Source organism: Talpa occidentalis, unplaced genomic scaffold, assembly GCF_014898055.3.
Source record: "Talpa occidentalis isolate TD23 unplaced genomic scaffold, MPIMG_talOcc4v2.1 talOcc4.4, whole genome shotgun sequence".
Taxonomy (NCBI): Eukaryota; Metazoa; Chordata; class Mammalia; order Eulipotyphla; family Talpidae; genus Talpa; species Talpa occidentalis.
Window position 1 is genome coordinate 42,431,141 of NW_023604295.1, and position 22,018 is coordinate 42,453,158.

The following is a 22,018-nucleotide window of genomic DNA, read 5'->3' on the forward strand; positions in this document are numbered from 1 at the left end:
GTGCAAAAAGCCTAGACAAGTTGTTACAAACACCACCTCCTTCATTCAAACCCACATGTGCAAGCAGTGGCTGATAGAAAGATGGTAGATGTGGAAGCGCAGGAGGCTGTGAGAGGAACTGGCCTTAGCATGGCCCAGTAATCATGGACCTTTAGATGGAAATAATTTTGTGGAAAGATGGTTGCCTTGCATAGCAAGACAGTTGTTTATCTATGATAGTAATATAACAACTAATGTTTAGTTAGCACTTATTGTATGTCAGGCATTATTTTATGTGGTTTACATGTATTGATTTATTGACTTCTTGCAATAAGAGGACAGTATGAGGATTATCCCCAGGTCTTCCTTGTTTTGTTCTGACCCACCAACTCTCACTCCAGTATCCAAACGCCTGGTGCTGAGACCTTTGAGAATTTTGTGGGGCGAATCAGGTAGGTTCTTAGCTTTCCCCTCTGCTGACTTGTGACTCCATTTTCTCAGGTCTGGGTCTCATTACCACTGAAATATCTACCTATTAGCTTCTAAGATTTTATTGTGGTTTCCCTGATTCTTATGAATTCTGTGATATATATTAGTGAGGCTTGGGAGGAAAAAAATTAGTTGTATTCAGTCTACCATCTTAACCCAGAAGTCTAGTGTTAATATTTTTATTGTTTTAGAAGGTGCATTTATTCAGCATTACGATCAGGCAATCAACAGCATAGGTGGAAAAAAAAAAGCCTGCATTAAAACCCTTTGTTGGAATGTTTTATACTTTCCACAAAACAGAAACTAAAATAACCTGTTGTATAATTAGTCATATATATAGTCCTTGGGATTTTTGCTCATCCACCTGAGTATTGTCTAAAACATGTCTTTTTTGTAAGCAGCTAGGTCCTGCCACCACTTTGCTTGACTGAATTCACAAATCTCTTGTAATGTGTAGCTTACCTGTCACTTCTCTGGCTTTACTCTACTGCTAAGCTTTGCTTCCTGGCAATTAATTAAAACCTCTGCCACTGTCATAGTCACTGCTGCTGCTGGAGCCACCATAACCACCTGGGTTTCCTGGTTTGGCTAAGTATTGGCCTCCACCACCAAAGTGGCCAGAGCTTCTTTCTTCAAAGTTTCCTCCTTTCATGGGTGCAAAATTGAAGATCATCGTAATTGTCAACATCGTTGCAGCTTCCACTACCTCCAAAACTGCTTCTGTCATTACCAAGTCCATGTTAGCCATCCCCACTGCCACTGCATCCACCAACGCCAACTCCAAAGCCACCTTGACCATTGAAGTTTACTCCACAATCAAAGTTTTCATTCCCAAAACCACCTCCTCAACCATAACCAAAGTTTCTAGAACCACTTCAACTTCTTTGGCTGAATGATATATCTGGTCATCTCTTGCTTAGACAGGGCTTTCCTTACTTCATAGTTGTGGCCATTCTCATATGATATTTCTGAATGACAATCCTATATACAATCATGGTCATCAAATGTTACAGAAGCAAAGCCTCCATCAGTCATGATTTAAATCACTTTAATTTTCTCATACCCCTCAAAATAATCTTTCAATGATATTCTTCACTGTCTTCTTTAATGCCACCAACAAAAATCTATTTCACAGTTGAGTGGGTACTAGGTCTTTGAGAATTTTCTTGGCACAGCTCTCTTTGGCTCCACAACTCTTCCATCCACCTGTGTGGTCTTGTGTTCGTGGCTGCATCCACCTCCTCCACTGTGATGGAACTGACAAATCCAAAGCCTCTGAATCACTTGGTGTTTGGATATCTGATTGCCACACAGTCTATGAGCATTCCCTGGGGCTCAGAATGGCTCCTCAGACTCTCATCGGTTGCTTCAAAGCTTAAACCTCTAATGAAGAGCTTCTGCAGTTGTCCTTGTGCCTTGGGAGACACAGACTTAGACATGATGCAATGGAAGTGGAGACTTTTTATTAAACTAATTTTCTTACATCGTTCATTTTTGTGTAGTATTTGATTTCTACCCTCAGATGTAGTCTCCATTAATCTCCCACCACCATTTCACCTGTGAACTGTCACCTTAGTCTCTGTGCTCTTGCCTCCCCTGTTTTGATCCCTCTACCTCCCTATACCTTTCCCCTGCTGTATGCCTCAGACCTATAGTTTGCCTATAGTTTGTCTCTTTTTCTTTTCTTTTTTTTTTAAAGATTTATTTATTTATACAAGCACTGGGTACAGAAACGCGGGAGGATGAGAGAATTCACCAGAGCCAGAGCGGGGAGCAGAACGGGCAGACGGACGAAATACACTGCTGAGGGGAGCAGTGGGCGCGGCAGGAGAGGTCTGCGCGCCTGTGGGACCCTCACTGGTGGCCGGGGATCGAACAGGTGCTGCAGAGGCTGTGGGCAGCTTCGCAGCCCAGCGCTCAACCGCTGCGCCACAAGGGGAGGCCCTGTCTCTGTTTTTTGATACTTTGTTTAGATTCCAGATATTCCTCCTATAAGTGATACCATCTGGTATTTTTCATTTTCCTTCTGACTTTTTTCACTGAGCATGATCCCTTCCAGCTCCATCCATGTTGCTGCAAATGGCATAGGTTATCTTTTTTGACACTGTGTAGTATTCCATTGTGTATACCACATTTTCTTGATCCAGTCATCTGTTTTTGGGCATTTAGGTTGTTTCTATATCTTAGCTATTGTAAATAGTGCTGGAAGTGGAGACTTTTACGATGCTTACTCTGCTTACTCAGTGGTGTCTGCAAGCAGAAAGTATGTTAATAATTTTGAATGAAAAACTGACCACGTTTAAAAATGTTTTAAATAATAGGATCTTATTTACTTTTTTCCCTTCTAGGGTTTGGCATTTTTCATCTATAAAGGAATATTAGTTTATATTTTTAAAGGAATATTAGTATATCTTTTTATGAAAGATCATTGTCTCTCTTGCCCTGGCAACCTCCTCTATTCAGGACTGTAACCATCATGTAGATTATACCTCTGACTTCAGGGACCATTTGTAAAGATTGTGAAGATCTGAATTATGCCTTGTAAGCAGAAGGTTTCTGAAACTTTTTTGAAATTACTTGGGATGATACTGTAGAAGAGATACGAAGAAGGTATTTTCTCTTGGGTTGCTGCTATGTGATTTGTAATCTAGGGTCACAGTAAATGCTTGAGCCTACTTGTTATGACCTCATGGGTTGATACTTTATCACAGTTGTCAGAAACTGAATTTGCTTTGTGAAAACCTTCCCAAGTGACTGTAAGAGCCTTTCTCCCTGACTTTTAGAGAGTTTGCAGGTTATAGAGAAACAAGTTTTAGGCATCGCTCTGGGAAAACAGAGTCATAGGGAACTAGGAGATCACGAGGCAGAAATAAATAGTCATGACCTGTATCCTCGAAAGATATAAGCTTGGTAATTATCGATTACCAAGCATAGAGTCACTGTTTTCCCCAGTGATTCTATGCTTGAAATATGTGGCAATAATATTTAAGGAAACACCTTAAGCTGTCTAAAAGGTTTCTGTAATGAGTATCAGCACTCACTAGAACTGAAAATAGATCGTTTACTTTAAAATGAAAGCTCAGGTTGAAATGGAAAAGTGCACATATTCCTGAACAGGTTTTCCACAACTCATTGAAAAGTTTTATCTTGCTAGCATTCTTTCCCTGCCTCCTTCATTTCCTCTTATCCTTCCTTTCTCCCTCTCTCTCATTGTCCCTCTCTCTCCTACTCTAATCAATTACCTAAAAAATAAAATTTCCTGAGTGCCACCAGGTACACACCCAAAGCTAGAAGTTTAAGAGGCACATGAGAATTTAGGCCATTCTCTCCCCTAACCAAATAATCACCATGTATTGGTTAAATGTTATAAAGGAAAATATGCAAGTTCTGGTGGAGGACAGTGGAAGGACCTTTACTTTGAAATGTCAGACAGGGTTTCAGGACAAGGGGACATTTGAGTGGACCTTGGAGGTTACACAGGACTTTGCCTGGTGGTAAGCTGGGAGGAGTGAACCCAAAGACAGGGACAGAGATGCGAAGTGTGAAGATCAGAGATGAGAAAGTGCGTAGAAAGTTCTAGACAATACAGGAAGTTAGGTATGCTGGAGCTTATAGAGTGATGGAGCAGGGTTAGCAGGAGAGAGCTGGAAGGAGGTCAGCTTTTCCAGGTTCAAGGAAGGGTCATGTCCAGAGGTGATCATGATTGAGTGTGAAGAGACTGGGAAACTCAGGAAGCTCTCAGCAGCCATGTAGCCCCTCTGGGCCCTGGTACTTCAAAGATTAACTTGTACAGCAAGCCCAGGTGAAAGCTGATATGCTAATGCTTATGGCTGTTGAAATTACAGCCACATGACAGTCTTTTTTTTTTTTTAAAGATCTGTTTATGAATATAAGAGCTGGGGTACTGGCCAGAGGTGTGGGGAGGGGGGCAGTGAGAGGACTCGCCAGAGACAGAATGGGGAGCAGAACAGGCAGATCTATGGAAATACACTGCTAAGGGGAGCAGCAGGTGAGACAGGAGAGGTCTGCTGCACCCTGTGGGTAGCTCCCTGGCCAGGGATCGAACATGTGCTACAGTGGCTGCGGACACCTTCTTAGGTTGCTCCTTAACCCCTTGCGCCACCAGGGAGACCCCATATTGACAGTCTTTTCAGGGTCTCCGCCTTCACTCTCATGGAGAGAGATCTGATTGGGCGGGGTCTCATAGGAACTCTCTTGGACAGTGGGCTTGCTCAGGACCAGCCTCGGTGTGGTTACCTTTACTTCTGACACCCATCTATGCTAGGAAATCAGGGTCATAGGGAACTAGGAGATCATGAGGCAGAAATACATTCTCATGACCTGTATCCTCGAAAGATATAAGCTTGGTAATTATCGAGTGTTTCCGGGATTGTCTGGTACAGAGAAACCATGTTTATACCATGGGCCAGAAAATGATTGCTTGAACAACAGAAATTAATTTTCTCACAGTTCTAGAAAGCTGGAAGTTCAAGATCAAGGTTCTAATTCTAATTTATTTCCTATAAAAATAACATGTTTAATTTTTAAATGTGACTGCTAGAGACTATTTCTTTAAAATTTTTTTTTACATAAACTTAAAGAGTATATAGTATTTTTAAAGTTAAAATAATGTGGCAACATTCAGAAGTCCCAGATGGAACGTAATATACACATAGACTTGATGACATGTCTTGTCTTGGGAATTTTCTAATGTCTTTGTAGTTAGAAAAACAAACATAAGTAAACAAAATAACCGGGAATAATTAAAAAACTCCTTGTGAGTTTTAAAAATGCAGAAAGTAAGCAAGGTTACTTAGGTTTTTCTTTTAAGTAGGGGAGAAGCAGAATCAGATTCACTCTTTGGAAGCCCTACCTGGGGTCAGTGTGGGTGAAAGTGGAGGAGACTAAAGCGGAGGAGCCATTTGAGGCAGCTGCGATTGACCAAGCCAGGAGAACCCCGCCTGGATGAGGCGGTAGAGGTGGAGGTACAGATGAAGACCAGATGCTATTTGGAAAGTAATTTTCTGATCTCATTCTCTTCATGTCTTTCTAAATATCTCTGTTTTTTCCATCTCCTCCTTCCCGGTGCTGCCTCCCACCCTGTCTGCAATCCACCACTGTTGTGGGGAATATACACATAAGCCTTAAACACAAGCAAACAAGATTTCTTTGAACAAACGAGACCCATTGATTGATTTTTCTCATGTTAGTTTATGATCCAAAACAATAAAGTTTCCAAGATCCAGCTGTGAATATTTGTTTTGCTCCATGCCACTGGCTCTGAGTGGACACTCACAGAAACCCAAGCCAGGTCCCATGCACTGATGACCTGACCACCTGAAATATCCCCTAGAAAGCACTCAGCACAGTGCCTGGCACATGAACCCAAACATTGCACTTCCTGCCATAGGTGTTGGCCAGCTGCAGTGACTAAAACCTTCTTGCTCTGAAGGAAACTCGTTTGTATGATCTCTGGCACACTATGTATTTTTAGATTTTTTTTCACACATACATTCTCCCTTTGGATGCCAGGGTAGTCTCCCTGTCCACAACCTCAAGCTCAGAGCAACTGGGAGTGTGACCACAGCCCAGGGGAGGGTCTCTGCCCCCTGGCTGGGTTCTCTCTCTGTGGCCCTCATTTACAAGTGAAAATAAAGTCTGTTTCATAGCTCTGTGGTCCAAACAACAGTCTTTTTCACCCTCAACAAAAAATCTAGAGGTGTGTTTTCATCCTGGTTATAGTCCCCATACAATTCCCACCACCCTTGTTTTGATCCTACTCCCACCCCCTGCCCCATAGTGTATCTCTGGTTTATAGTTGCTTGTTGCTTGTTGATTTTGATTTTTCTTTATTATAATTAGTCTTTTTCCTGGTCCCTTATTTAGGTTTTCTAAATTCCTGCTATGAGTGAGACCATCTGGTATTTTTCTTTTTCTTTCTGGCTTATTTTGCTGAGCATGATCCCTTCCAGCTCCATCCATGTTGCTGCAAACGGCATGAGTTTATCTTTTTTGATTGCTGAGTAATATTCCATGGTGTATATGTACCACATCTTCCTGATAACCAGGATGAAAATGCATGCATTGTGCAAAAGTGAAAAATGATGTAAAAATATTAAAAAATTTAAAAAATAATTTAGTGAATACAGTGCTTGATGACTCATGTAGAAAAAAAAAAAAGCTTTTGTAGAATCACTTTGCATTGCCTAAATAAAATCCTCTCACTTAATGACAATAAAAATCTAGAGGTGTGAAGGGGGAAATTCTGCTTTTTAAAAAAAATATTGAATTTATTGTTTACTTTTGAATGTTTTTTATTTCTTGCAATTGGAACTTTTAAATAAATTTTGGAAAAATTTAATATGTTGGATGATGAGGTTCCCCCCAAAATAGTAAGCCTAATGATTAAGAAAAGTGATACATAAACTGTTTCCCAGCTCTTAACACTTCATATTTATTACTTTAGGCTATCAGATTTTTCTGTCAGATGTCTGTGTCAGTTGGTGCATTACAAACCCTTCAGGGCCCTTGCCAGACATGCTTTATCAAATGGCCCAGATACAAGAAATACTTTTTGAAACATTAAATATATTTCTGCTTCTAGTGGAGAAGAAAATAAAATGAATTAATTTAATAAGAAGAGAAAAAAAGTTTAATTTATGGGTTAATTCATGTTGCCGTAGATTTCTTGAATCTAACATTTGAAGGTACGTAGTGACCAAGGATGGTTACCAGCTAATGTTTGTTTTCTCTGTGTGCCAGATACCATGCTGAGCATTTTTCATGTGTCACTTTATCCTTACAATACCTTTGGGATCTAAGTGTTGTTACTGTCTCTGCCATAAAGATGAGAAAACTGAGGTTTGGAGAGATGGTCTTGCCCAAGGTCATGCAGCTAGGGAGCCGTGGAGGCAGAATTTGGACACCAGTGTCTGACTTCAGGATCCATGTTCTTCTTAACCATCTATCAATAGCTCACATGGCTCCTAGCCCCTAGAGCTGATATGCTATTTGACTGAATTAAAAAATAAGCACTGCACTTAGGACATAATTTTAAAATGCATTTTGAGAACTTTCTAACTAGTAAAGTGAAAGACCATAGTTAAAGTGTTTTGCACTGGGAGACATGGAGCCAGGGTCCTCTCCTCCACTATTGGGGGGACTCTGGGCCAGGACCTAGCATCACTTGGGAATTAGTTGCTTCAGAAGGAAACCTGATTTTAGATTCATCATCTGTTAGAAGTCAGTCGACTGTGGAACCTGTTCAACCCAACCCTTACCTGTTGCTGTGCAGAGTAGGTATCATGGAGGGACACTGGCCAAGAACAGCCGAATCCCGCAGTGACAGGTAGGTGGGGGGACTTTCACCTCCTCTTTCCTCACTTGTAAGACAAAGAGGCACTTCCCGCTTCCCGAAGCCTGGTTACTCCAGTCATACCGTCTCATGACGCTGTGATTCCCCCCATCTAGCTCCTCGCGTTCTCCTCAGCCTCCCTGCTCACAACGTGTGCCCTGAGTGAAAAAGTATGAGAACATGCCAGAAGGTAGAGAGGAGAGCTCAATTCTTATCATCCCATGGTGTCTCTGAAAAGAACAAAGCAAAGCATGAGAAATAGCAGAAGTGCTGGTGATATCTAGGGGTGCGTGGGGGGCAGCTTCAGAAAACCCTCTCTAGTCTGGATGCTGAGGACACTCCGAGTTGAGTAGAAATACAGAGGTCAATGTTTGAGGTGTTTGAAGGACAGGAATTGCATTTTCCTGCCATTTTATCCAGCGTCTTAGAAAGTACCTGGCACACATCAGGCTCTCAGTTCTACTTTGCCAAGTGACTGACGGCAAAGTGCTAGATCAGGCTTCAGTCAGGCAGATGGACACAGTCCTGGAAACACAAATCAACAGCTAGTGGTGGTGCAATACAAGTGTTAGGAGATTGAAGGCCTTCAAACAGATTGTCAGCGCACAGTCCAAGATAGGGAAGTGTGGGGGTGGGAAAAGCGCCTGCGCCAGGGGCTGCCACGCTGCACACACCCCACCTCCTGCCTCCCTTCCTGTCTCCCTTCCATCCAGCCACCAACAAGTGGTGGGAGCCGGGCTCCGGGGTAGAGTGGACAATAATGTGGATATGGTCCCCGCCCTCATGAAACGAGGAGATTACTGGGGAAGATCATTGGTAATGACGTGTCGTGATTGCATGATTAGTGCTGCCCAGCAGGGTGCCTTGCTCTCTGCATGGCTGTGAATAAGTCTCGAAGACTCTCAGAGTCTGTGAGGAGGAAAAGCCTCCCTCGGAGGACATTTTCAAGGATTAGCAATGATGGTGGATGTACATAGCCGCTATTTTTCTATAGAGTTTGTGTGTCTGCATGTATGTCTGTGGGGTTCTCTTCTAGAACATGAATATTGTAGAAAATTACTTTTTAAAAATTATTTTGATGATTTTTTTCTATTAAATTTCTTCCTACTCCTCTGAAAATGGTAGGAATGCTGTATTTGTTAAGGTGTAATATTATAGTTCCAGTTGCAAGAAATAAAAAACATTCAAAAATAAACAATAAATTCAATAATAAATCTGTAATTACTGGCCAAATGAGCACCATCTTAGCCTTAGACGTGCCCAGTGTGATGACTGTGTGAGGGGTCGTGTGGGCTCTTTAGTCCCCGAAGCAGAAGTGATGGTCTGAAACAAACCAATGGTACCATCAGGCCCTGCCTATGCATTTCCATTTTTTCTCAAATTTGGAGTAAAAGGAAAATCACTTTTGCTTCTTGCACTGCAGAAGCAAAACCCAGGGCAGACCCTTTACAGAGGGCTCCTCGCCTGGCATTCACTTCCAGGCCTGAGCTCCTACGGTCCGAGCCCACAGAGTGTCAGAGGAACCCCGGGGGGAGTGGAGTCCAGCTATGGTTTGACCACTTTGTCACTCCTCGAGCTTGGGCAGCCAGCTGTCTGAGCTTCAGTTCCTCCTCTGGAAAACCGTCAATGGTAATCCCTGCCCCACAGGTTGTTTCGGGATTAGATGAGGTGACATACCCAATTTCCTCCATTCTAAGACAGCATAAATTTTAAGACATACTGTATTTTCAGTTGGAAAAAAAAAGATTACATTAAGTCTACATTTGATTATAAGACATGCACATTTCAGAATATCAAGATGTTTGAAAACGTCATACCCAAATCAAGGAAGTATGATCAATAGGAGTGCTTTGCTACTGGGAAGTCTAGACAAAGCTGAGGCACTCTTGTGGTTGTGGAGGCCGCTCTGGTGGAGGAGCTGTGATCTGTCCTGGATCCTCAGCTAAGCAGGCTTTTCCCGGACACCCCCCTCCCACCACCAATCATGTGCAAGTCCAAGGTGGCTAAGTTTGGACACATTGTGGTTTCCTTTTTGTGTCTAAGTTCCACCTTGCAGAGAGCCCGAAAATACTTCAGCCACGTCCTCTGGACTGAGCAGTTTCTCCCTTCTCATGAGCTTTTTTTTTGGCCACATGACCTAGTGCCTCCCAACCAACTCCACTGCATAGCCAGAAAATGATATCTATACATTACTCCTGGTCATGGGAGGAGGGGATGGGCCAACCGTCCAAAACCGTCACCATCTGTAGCCCATATGGGGCCAGCCAGGACAGCCCATCTTCCTGTTGGTTACTGTGACACAGAGAAAGAGGAGCAAGAGAAAAAGAGAAAAGAAGAAGAAAACCCTGGTAATTTCACTGTTTTTTGGTGAAAAAGCTTAAGGGCACTTTAGTTTTTTAAAACATTTGTATGATAATGGTCTGGTGCCTTCATCAAAGCACACTTTGCCATTAATATATATATACTCTAGTGTATGTATGTTTTTATAAATATGTATGCATATATTTATTCCCTAATAGCTGGAGCCTGGAATCTGAATTGTAGGAAGTACACCTACACCAGGTGGTTCTTTATGCACTGCCAGATCTAGGAACCACTGCCTTAAAGGCCCTAGGAGAGTTTCACCTGGCACCATACATTTTATGCCTTATATTTTTTTATTTACCTTTTTTCACCCTGTAAAGGCAGTCTCTCTGATGCTGTGACACAGTACCCTGGGATGTATGCCTAGTCCCTGGTATATGAAGACAGCATTCCAGTGAGTAGGGAATCAGCTGATTTTTTTAAAAAGATTTATTTTATTTATGCATCGAAGAACTAGGGTACAGGGCAGAGGTGTGGGGGGTGAGAGAATTCACCAGAGACAAGAGTGGGGAACAGAACAGGCAGATTGACTGAAATACACTGCTGAGGGGAGCAGCAGGCAAGACAGGAGATGTCTGCTGTGCCATGTGGGTCAACTCCCTGGCTGGGGATCGAACGTGTGTTGCAGTGGTTGCCAATAGCTTCATAGTGCTGAGACTTAACTCTTTGTGCCACCAAAGAGGCCCCGAATCAGCTGATTTGTTAGGCCAGAACCTTAACCTCTCAGGTTTGCAATTTTCTGCAAGAACAATGGGTATCTCTGAATTTGGTCTGGAGCCTGCCTGCCTTAGAGTCACCTAGAAGCTCATTAAAAAGTGATCTGGGGGCCTCCCCTTGTGGCGCAGCAGTTGAGCACTGGGCTGCGAAGCTGCCCTCAGCATCTGCAGTGCCAGTTCGATCCCCGGCCACCAGCGAGGGTCCCACAGGCACGCAGACCTCTCCTGCTGCGCCCGCTGCTCCCCTCAACAGTGTGTTTCATCAGTCTGCCTGTTCTGTTCCCTGCTCTTGTTCTGGTGAATCCTCTCACCCTCCCGTGCCTCTGACTGTACCCAGTGCTTGTATAAATAAATTAATTAATTAAAAAAAAAACCCTTTAAATTAAAAAAAAAGTGGTCTGAATTAGACTCTCAAATTTTGGAATAGTAATCTGCATTTTTAAACCAGCACACTGATAATTCCTATGCATATTCAGATTTGGGGACTACTGCATATATGTGCATTAATTATATCACTGATCTGACAAGTTGAGCACAAACATTGCTACCTGAGTCAAAGGCAGACCTTTTACTGCATAATAACATCCATATACACGACCCCTTCGAGTAAGCAGCTTTGCTTCTAGTATCACTGTCAGGTAGTAACTAGGGAAAGGTGTTTAGCCCCCCCCAAATTCTATCAGTGAAGCCAATGGTATAATTAAAAGCTTGATCTGATGGATTGAATACACCTAAGTGTCAACACAGCCTGTTTTTGTCTTAGTTTCATCTGGCAGTTGGGTGTTTTTGCTTTGGCCATTATAGGCCTCCCAATTAGAGTGGAACTTCTAGAATACGCAATTTTTAATCCATAACTCCCTAAAAGTGCATACAAAATGTTATGGAAGTCTAATTTTCTAGGAAAGGGTCCAGAAATACTGCCAGATTCTCAATGGTACTTTGACCCCAAAAGGGGAAAGATAGGATTTGAATAGGAGAATTTTTAGAGGTTTAGAAAAATGAGGATTTGCAAACAAAGACTCATGTCCAGATTAAGAGTTTCTGAACTCTTGCAGATGAAGCCCACAGAAGTAGTGATCTCTAATTTTCCTCAAAACCTACCTAGTTTCTATATTCTTTTCTTCCAACCTCAGTCTTTCTTCCTTTAGGTTTGTTTCTCTCTGTGTGCAGTTTTCCTCCCTGATCTTTTTCCTCTTTGCCTCCACCTTGTCCTCTTGTTAGCCTAATGTTTTATGTTGGTGGTTTCTTATCTTCAAAATTAGATGAGTCAAATTTGGGAGCCCAGCACAGGTCTTGCCATTTTTCTGAGAGAATTTCCTTGGTTCTGGGGCTGCTGCAAATCTCAGCCAAATGTTGCACAGGTCTTAAATATTAGGAGTGGCAACAAAGACCTTGGACTTGTGCAGCCTGCTTTCAGGGTCAAATAGTACTTAGATCTCACTGGGTGGGGATGAAGGAAGAAACGGGGCTGTGCACTGTTGATGAAGTGAGCAGACCTGATGGGGGTGGTTCTTGGTTCAGTTTTAGATTTTTAATATCTGGTATTTGTTCCTCCCCTGCTTCTGAGAACCATGTTCCCAGAACTCCCCTGTCTCTCTTCTCCGTCCCTGGGGCCGGGGTGGACACATGCCCATGGCCTGGCCAACCAGGACTCCCCACTGTCCTGTCAGTAATGGGCTGAGGAACAGGTATATGGCATATGTCAACCCAAAGAGTCAGTCCAAGGGAAAAATTAAAAATTCGATGAGTGGAACATCTAATATTTCTCTGGAAGAGGGAGAAAATAAAACATAACCTATCTTGAATTCCTTGGCTTTGTACATTTGGCCCTAGGCAGAAGGTTCTGTGTGGGCTGTAGTCCTTGCATTTGTCTGGCTAGAGAAGAGGCAGGAGCAGGCACGACTCAGGCCTTCCTCTTGTTTTGAGTTTGATTCTGATAAACGAAGAGCAACTGGCCAGAGTCCTTTAGCTCCAGCATCCTCTCTCCATCTCCTTTGGGTTATTTTCACTTTCTGGCTTTGGTTTTGGAAAGCAGAGAAAGGGACCACTAGGGTGAAGAGCCTAAAGCACTGGTCATGGCTGCAGAGGGAAGCAGAGCCAACACTGCCCAGACCCTACCCCTGTGTCTGCTCCAGCTCTGTGAGTAGGAGGGGGCTTGGCCGACAGGTTCCCTGGCAGGATCCTGGGGGTGGATGCCTGCAGCATGCAGTCACTGCCTGGGAGGGTCCTTTCACACTGCTGGGCCCTCGTGCCTCAACCCTGTACAGCTGGGAGTTCCATGGATGTGGGGAGGGACACCCTGAGGGATGGGCCCACATAGCCTGCCAGTATCTGGCTCCCTGTCCCACTGGGCCTTGTGCTCATCTCACTGCACAGGAAAAGGTCCTCTGGTTGTGGGGAGTAAGCTGTCCTCCAAGTGGCTGTGGACGGCAAAAGATGGCACTCTCTGGCTCGAGTATTTTGCGGGACACACTGAATTGAGAGGCGTTACAGTGGGTCTGTGAGAGGCACAAAGTCAGGGGGACATGCCCTCAAGTCACTCACACTTGGGTGGGGAATGAAGTGGCTACCTACAGACAGAGAACCAGAGAGAGAACCCCAGGTTGATGAGTGGTGCAGAGAGAACCAACCGCAGACCTGTTCTGTAACCGGAGGGGGCCTGCGGATGCTGGCTGGTGTGAAGCGTGGAGTTGGCCAGAGTGGAGTTGGCAGGAAAGTGCTGCCTCTTGGGGAGCACTAGGTTGGAGTTGGCAACAAGTGAAGACCCAAATCACACCTGAAAGGTGTATAACACAAGGATTAGTGTGGGCCTCCCTTGCCTTTGCTCTCCTTTCTGCTTGCTTCAGAAGTTCTTGAGCTTTTAGCAGAACGGGCCCCAGAATCCTCTCCATTCAACTTGTCATTCTGGTCCTAGACTTTGCAAGTTCATCATCAGGGATGTCTTCTGAAGAAGTAGTGAGCCTCACTATTTCTGTGCAGGAGCTGGGGTTACTGGCAGGATTAGTCCACCCCAGCACACAGGTACCCAAAGCCCAGGCAAGCATGAGGCAATGGGGCAGTCCCTAGAATACCTCCCTGGGGTTGCATTCCTGGGCCCTGTCAAATTGACAAGTGCCTGTGACTGCTGGCCCTATCTGAAAGATTGTGTTATGTTTACTACAGCTGTCAGAGCCATGCTTTGGTTATAGACCCCTGGTGTCACAACAGGAACAAAGTGGGTCTCAGTAATGATTATATTACCATGTTTATCCTGGATTAATAGGTCCCTGGAGGCCCCTGGGTTATGCTCTGAGACAGAGCTTCTCAAGCTTCAAGATCTGGGGAGCTTGTTACAGCAGGAGGCCCGTGGGATGCAGGGGGAGAGGAGAAGAGGAGAGAGAGCCGAGTCTGCATTTCTAACAAGCTCTCTGGTGCTCCTGCTGCTGCCATTGCTGGGCCATGACCATACTTTCTAACAGTTGGGTACCTGGGGCACAGCACCCAAGCCCAGCCTAGAAGAGCATCATCCCTCCTTCTCCTTGCTCTCCTCCCTACATCCTCCAGGTGGTCGTGTCAGGATACTTCCCGACTGTTTTGAAGAACACTCCTAGACAACAGATGTAAGCTGGAGCCATCCCAGGCAGGAACACGAGTTCCCCTATTAGGCACCCCCAGTCACTGCATCCATCTGGGGAAGAGGAGGGGATCCCAAGGGAGGAGGCACTTGTCCCTGACCTTGAGGAACTTCTAATCTGATGGGGAGATGGAGCACACCTTGGTTTCTGTGAGCACCATGCAGAAAGGCCTGCAAAGAGCCACGCAGGCCGAGGTGCCCAGAACACACGGGAACTGCTGAATTATCTGGGGCTCTAGTGGCCCAGAATGGCAAGTGCCATGTCTTGCTTGCCCCTCTCAGAGCCAGAAGGCTATGGGTACTGAGAGCAGAGGGCCACTGCCTGCCCCCCTAAAGGGGTAGGGGCACAGTAGAAGCTGTAGGGTCAGTGGGCTCCTGCACTAGCCCTTGGCAGCCCAGGTTAGAGGCATAATCATTCCAGGCCAACTTTCATGAAGTGGGATCCGTGATGAATACTGCTCCCAGGCCTGGGCCCCTGTGATTCAGAAGTTTGAAAGTGGAGACATGCTTAAATTTTCAGTGCTTTTGACTTTGTTGAAGTTTCTGGTGGGAAGCGGGGATGGGTGATGTTAAGAAACCACCAAATAAAGCCCATAGGTTCTAGACATCAGCCAAAGCACCATGGTTTCTGCTAAACTCCTGGGAACCTGGAACTTTTGTCCCCTGCTCCCCGGAGCAGGCATGGTCACAGGGCTTACTGGTGGGTCCCACTTGCCCTGTGTCTGCTGGGCCTTCCACCCCTCTGCGTCTGCCCCAGGAGGCAGTGTGCTTCGTGGAGAGTTGGGGACCACATCCAGGAGTAATTGGGACCTGAGACTTTGCACCTCACTTTCTGACTAGCCTTGACCAAGAAGTTCTCTACTCTCTCTTTTCATTTCTGCCAAGCAGAGAAGAGCCCAGGTGAAGACCAGGGTCCGGGGGGGTTCCCTGCAGGGGAAATGAGGGAAAGGAGTGACTTGCTTATTTTTTCATGGTGGTAAAATTTATACATAACATAAAAATTTTCATTTAAAGTGGATCATTCAGTGGCATTAATTATATCAATTGTGTTGTGCACCTGTCATGACTAAAACATTATCTTCACCACAAATAGAAGCGGTATCTGTTAAGTAATAGTTCCCCATCTCTCCCCCAGCCCTAGTACTCTTTATTCTATTTTCTGTCTCTCTGAATTTGTCTATCCCAGATATCTCATACAGGTGGAATTCTGCAATATTTGTCCTTTGAGTTTATTTCACTTAGCAGGTTTTCAAGGTTCATCTGTGTTTTAACATGTGTCAGCACGTCATTCCTCTCTATGGCCAAATAATATTCCATAGTTTGGATACACCACGTTTTGCTTATCCGTTCATCTATTGATGGACACTTGGGGTGTTTCCATTGTTTATTATAATAATTTTTATGTTTTGTGCATGGCCTCTGGGCCTAGGCAGTAGGAACGTACAAGGGAATAAGACAGCGTGATTCCTGTCCTGGTCTGGCAGGATGGCCAAGCAGTCCCAAGAGAGTTGAGTGCCATCAAGGGGTCTTGAGGGACCCACAGGACATATTGGCCATACTTGATTCTGGTCTTACCTGGCAAGCTGCTAAGTATGTGGTGGTGGTGGTGGTGGTGGTGGTGGTGGTGGGGTTCTCCTTTTGGGGGCCTCAGCCTTCCCATCTGTAAAATGGATTTGAGGCACTAACCTTCTGTGGTCCTGCACTATATAATCTTCCACCTTAGGATTCTAAAAGAGCTGCTCTGTTTCTTTCTTAGGTCAGGTTTGGGGTGGAGAGCTACCCGTGGCTACAAAACTGGGGGTCTTGAAGTTCAAATAAATTCAGCCTGGTGCTACTCACAAGTGTCATGCTGACAGCCCTCTGCAGGGGGCCGCTTGAGCTCCCATCTTCTCTGCTACCTGCCTGGAGAGAGGGTATCTAGGTAGGAGTAATCAAGGGTGTGATCCTGGGTTAGAGCTCTTGACTACCCCAGGAAGCTGGTGCTGTGGAGGGCAGCCAATCCGGGGGAACATCAGTTGGGTTAGGATTATTTTGGGAATGTTGGAGGTCTGGGGTTTAAGCAAGATGGGAATTGGGATGCCCAAAAGGAATAAGTGACGACTGGGAGGAACCCATAGGCAGGGTGGAGACTTCCTGTCAAAACAGCCACTTATCCTGGCTAGAGAGTGCATTCCTTTCCCCCAGGAGATAAGAAGGCCAGATTTTCCTTTCTCAGGGCTCCTTTGAACTAGAGCTGCACTAGGCAGGCCAGTGGGGTCTCTGTGAGCCTCAGGCCCAGACCGCCCAGCTCCCACATCTGGCTCCCTCCTTGACTTCCTGTATCCCTGGGCACGCCTTGATGAGATTTGGATCCGTCTCCTCTTTGTACTTCAGTCTCCTTATCTGAAAAAGTTATCTACCTCATTGAGTTGTGAGCTCATATGTATATGTCTCACAGAACAGTGTCTAGCAGAAATCCTCGCTCCGTCTGTGTGGCTGTCACTATTATTCTCCCAACATACCTCTGCTTCCTGGGCCCCAAGTGAGCCCCGAGTTCCTGAGGAGGTCAGTTCTGGGGCATTTGCTAGTTCTTTCCTCCAGGCAAAAACCTTTTCTCATCTCAACATACTGACACCAAGGCTCAGCTCACTGCCCCCCAAGAAAAGGTGCATTAAGCTTTTAAAATAGAGCCATGTCAGTGGGTGCAACAATTTCTTGGATTTGAGAAATCATTTTTTATCAGGAAAAGGTTCATCCTTCCTTTCCCAGGAGGAAGCCTTTGCTCAGCAGGAACCTCAGGGGTGCCTCTCCTAGATTGTAGGGGTTGCAGGATCCTCTCTTGTTACTGGAAACGTTCAGCTACCCTCTCCCAAGGGGGCTGTCTTGACTCCCCCCTACCTTGGACCCACATCCCCTGGGTTGTTCAGGTCTGGGGGCTTTTCTGGCTGTTCCCAGCCAGTCAGTAGTCTCCAAGGGTGGAGCCTTCCCCAGGGCCCTGGAGGCCCCAGGCTGCCCTTCCCCGTGCCCTCTGGGCAGCCCAGCCCCACTCCAGACTTCCCTTCTGGCTGCTGCTGAAATGCCGGGCCCTCCCTCTGTGTATTTTCTGTGTATTTTCTCTCTGGGTGGGGGCCTGGGAGCTGGAAGCCCTACTCATATCCTCTCCCACCCTCTCTTTGGAGGACCAAACTGACTAGGGCTGAAGGGAGAAGCGGCTGGAGTCTGGGGGAAACCCCTAGCCTCTGCCCAGAACTCCTGGAGGAAGGACAACTGTGCAGTGGGCAGGTGCCTGGGGGGCCTCTTCCAAATCTATCATTATTTCCTCTTCTGCCTCCACAGGCCCTGATCAGTATAGTCCACATCAATATAGCCCAATTCAGTTCAAGTTCAAAATACTTTCATGGCACACCTATATCGGAACAGGATCATTACCACTCACTTTAATGGGCGCATTTAGCAAATTGGGTCTTGATACTGTCTGGCCTCCAAACTGGACTGTCAGTTTGGGTTACTGTTTCATTCTCAGCTCTCTGTGCCTTTTGAACAGCTGCCTTCTGTCTCTGAGCTCCAGTTTCCTAAATTGTTAAAATGGGCCAGTTCTCTCTCTCTTTCATTATCTGCGTCTGTGGGGGGCGTGCATGGTGCTGTAATAAGACCTGGTGATGGTCCTTGTAATTCATAATTGCTCTGTGACATTAGCATTAAAAAATGTAGCATTGAGCTTGTCTCACAGTTCTGGGGCACAAATTGTATTGACAGCCACAGAGAAAGGAAAGGCAGGAAAGGGGGGGCAGTGCTGACATGCTCTGGAAGCTAGTTTGGGACTTTGTATCTGTCACTGGAAATCAGTGGTGCTTCAGGTGATGTGTCCTGAGTGTTGAGTATGGGCTTCTGGTTGGGCAACTGTCAGTATTAAAAGGACTCTGCAAAGGCACCTAGAACTCTCCGTGGTGTGCTCTGTATCACCTGGGTGTGCACTGGCGTGAGGAGTCTTGGGCCATCCCAGGTGGACAGAGTCAGGGTTGGCATTTCAAGGGGAAAAGTGCTCCCTACAGTTCCACAGATCCGTGGGCCTTGACCTAGTGTCCTAGCAGACGCTTCCTTCTCCCCAGAGAGCTTCAGGAGCCTGGAACAGGGAAGGGGCCTCTGTCTCCACCCCAGGCTTCTCCGAAAGCCATGCTCTTTGAACTCATTTGACTGGGTGTATCCTTCCTTCCTGTGACCTGTGGCTACAGCTCACAAACCCCAGGGGAAGAGAAACTCCACTGACTAGCCCAGGCGGTCAGGGGCCTGCTAGTTTGATTGCCCGTCTGTCCTCTGCGGACCATCTGGGGTGCAGCAGGAGCTCTATGGGGAATCTGGCAACAGGATGGGGCCCTGGCCACTCCCTGTCTTCCCCTCCGGGGACCTCTCTTTGTCAGACTATTTCTGACTTGTTCTCCCTTCCCCTGCGCTGCAGGTCACTGTGCCCATGGTCTGCAGGTGCCAGAGCGGCTAAGGCGGTAACAGATGCTGGGCAGGCCGTCCTGGACTCCAGTCCATCTCCACCATGATCCTTAGGAGGAGCCACGATGCTCGGCCCTTGGAAAAGACCCCCAATTCGTGTTTCCCTTACTGAGTACCCTTTTACTTCCTCCTTGTTTGGGGATCCTCAATTAGCTCTTTGAGCTTCTCTGGCCCTCCCATGCTGTTTTGGTGCGTGTCCCCTCCCAGAGCCTCGGCCTCTCCTTTCCTTTTCCTTGCAGAGCTGATCTTCCTGTGATCTCCCGGGTCCAGCCCTCCCTTTGGGTCTGAGCTGGGGCCCCTCCCTGCCTTCCTCTCCCGGGCCCTTCCTCCGCTCTTTCTATTCCTGGTAGGACTACCGCTCCATTGTCCGTTCCCAGGAAAGGGCTGTACTAGGGCTGGGGGGCCTTGGCCAAGAAGAAAGCCAGTGCCGGAAGCCCCCCGCCTACCCAGAACCCACAGCTCACCGTGGGGTGGGTAGTGGGGTGGCGGGAATGGCGAGTGCCAGCATCATTTTTAGAAATCTCGCTTTCTAAGTTAGTCAGCGGTCGCAGTTGCAGTCAGACACCCACTCATGGGGGCTGATGCCTTGTCTAATTTCAGCAGACCCCAGAGGTGGGGGTGGCAGGGGTTGAGGGGTTGCACAGATACCACAGAGAGTTTCCCAGCAGCCGCTTCATCAGAGGACTTGGGGCCAGCCCAGCCCTGAGGGAGCTGCCTTTGTCACCACTTGTGATCAGGGCTGTCCGCCTTTGGCACAGGCCAGGTGGGTGGGTCTTGGGAACAGATAGTGGGCCAGCAGCACCGCAGCCCACTGGTGGCTTCCCAAGAAGCCGTGTTGCCCAAATTCTGGGGAGAAAGGCCAAGCCGTTTGTTTTCTCCCTTTACCCCTTGAATCTTCTTCTTGTTGATGTTCTTCCTAAAAGCTCATAGTTCATTTGGGACTAAAGGTTTTTAGTTTTTTTTCCCCTCTGGATACAAGAACATGTTCTGGTCAAACCCAGATACATTCACAGGCAGCAACAGCAGCACCCAGCCCCTCCAGGCCTTTCAGGACCAGAGATGCCAGCTAAGAGGACCCCAGCATGGCTCCCCTATTTTACCAGCAGAAGAGCTGAAGGGCCTGCAGAGGCAAAGAAAGAAGGTTTAGAAACCTCCTGGGAAACAACCATGGATGAATGACAGAGAGATGGTATGATAGGTGGAAAACTTTGGCTTCAGGCAAACGTGGGGTCCCTGCTGTGCAAGCCCACTCATCCCTCCACCAGTCACAGACCCTCCTCATGTAACCCACAGGTCCCCTGCCTGCTCCTTGTGAGTGGAAAGATAGATGCTATGGTCTCTGGGGGTGCAAGGGAACCTGTACCGCATGCATCTCTCTGTGGTGAGGGTGTCGGGGACCTCGGGACTGGCCTCGGGGAGCAGAGGGAGTGACTGTAATGCAGCAGGCCTGGCGCCTTCCTGAGCCTGGCTTCTCACTCCATATCCTGCAGGGCGCCCATTAACTATCAAGGATGACACAGTAAGGGACTTGGTGTCCAGTGAGGGGCACAGAGGAGGTACTCAATAAATGGCTGCTCGTCATTATATCCAGAAGAGAGGTTGCCCTGTGATGTTGTTGGGGGCCCTGCAGTATTCCTGGGCACTCAGTGACCCCTCATCGCCCGGCAGGGACTGCAGTATGAAAGCTTGTCTGCGTCCCTCAAGGCCACTGTCCGCTCTGAGGCAGATATGGTGGCTGTCAGGGCTGAGACATCAAAGATGCATACAAGACCCGCACCTCTCAGGTACAGAGACAGCCCTGGAGTCGAGATCCTCAACCTCGGGGTCGATACACCCCATAAAGACTTCTGAAACCTGGCAATACCCAAATGGCATACAAATGTGTTGTCTGGAGGAGAGGGGCCACAGCTTTCATCAGAGTCTTAAGGAGGGCCATGACTCAAAGAATTAGGAATCTTTGGTCTGGGTGTAGCAAATCAGGCATCGAATTCCACTGAAGAGGGAACAGCCGGGGGAGTGGGCTCAGTCCTGTGCTGAGCTTGCCCATGTCAGAGAGGCCAAACATATGCCAGTCTGAGCCCCCAGTGCCTGACCTAGCACCTCTCTACATAAGCTTGAATTCCACCTGGACACCAGATTTGGGGTATGGAAGAGAGACCAGCGCTCGGACCAAGCCACTGTGAACCCCGGAGGTGGTGGGGTGTCTTGTGAATGGAAGTGATTAGGGCCTGGGTAGGGGCAGAGAAAGTGAAGCAGCCTCTGGGGCTCCTCATCCATGGACAGTGGCACAGATGATGGGTGGGCCTTGGGGCTCCTTTCTGCCTTAGTGAGCTTGGTCAAAAAGTGAAAAAACAAACAAACAAAAAACCGACCTCCCTCGGCCTTGAATTCTACCTTGGGTGCGAGTGCTCAGGATCTTAGCTCACAGCCCTGGTCAGAGGCCTCGGCCATAGCCTGCGGGTGTCCCTCGCTCTCATCCGTGTGCAGTTTCTCCCCCCTCCCTTTCTCTTTTGGTTCTTTTAAAATTTGCCTTATCTTACTTATGTTTTTCTCATAAAACACTTAAATCATTTTGAGAAGCTAGGAGCTATAAATAGATGGGAAGGAGCAGGGGAGGGAAAGATACTCATTTCTAAAAAAAATTGCCTGGAAAAAGCGGGCTTTCGGTTGAAGGCTCTTGTATTTGTTTTTCTAAAAGATGCTGCTTTTGATAAGTCAGTTATTCTCATCAAGGACAATGTGGAAAATTCATAAAATTTAAAAAAGAAAGAAAAAGAAATGGCCCGAATTGCATTATGCACCCAGTATTTTGATTTGTTTCCTTCCAACCTTTCTTACATGTAGAAATTAAACCTTTTTATTTATAGTTACACTATAAATGGTTCCCATTTAGACTTTCTTACTTAACATATATCATCTATCACATGGACGCTTTCCTGTAGTACTAAAAACTTTGTGAGCATTCAAAATACTTCAGTTCCCTTTAGACATCCTCATTTTCTATTATTACAAAACCTTGAC

At 46.5% G+C, this 22,018-nt stretch overlaps 1 protein-coding gene and 1 pseudogene across 1 annotated transcript in view; one reads left to right on the forward strand and one right to left on the reverse strand.

The window, feature by feature from the left end:
* SLC12A8 (solute carrier family 12 member 8) overlaps positions 1 to 22,018 on the forward strand; it is a 122,525-nt gene that overhangs the window by 47,283 nt on the left and 53,224 nt on the right. The gene's annotated exons all lie outside the window — the stretch shown is intronic.
* Positions 980 to 1,907, reverse strand: LOC119257043 (heterogeneous nuclear ribonucleoprotein A1-like; annotated as a pseudogene).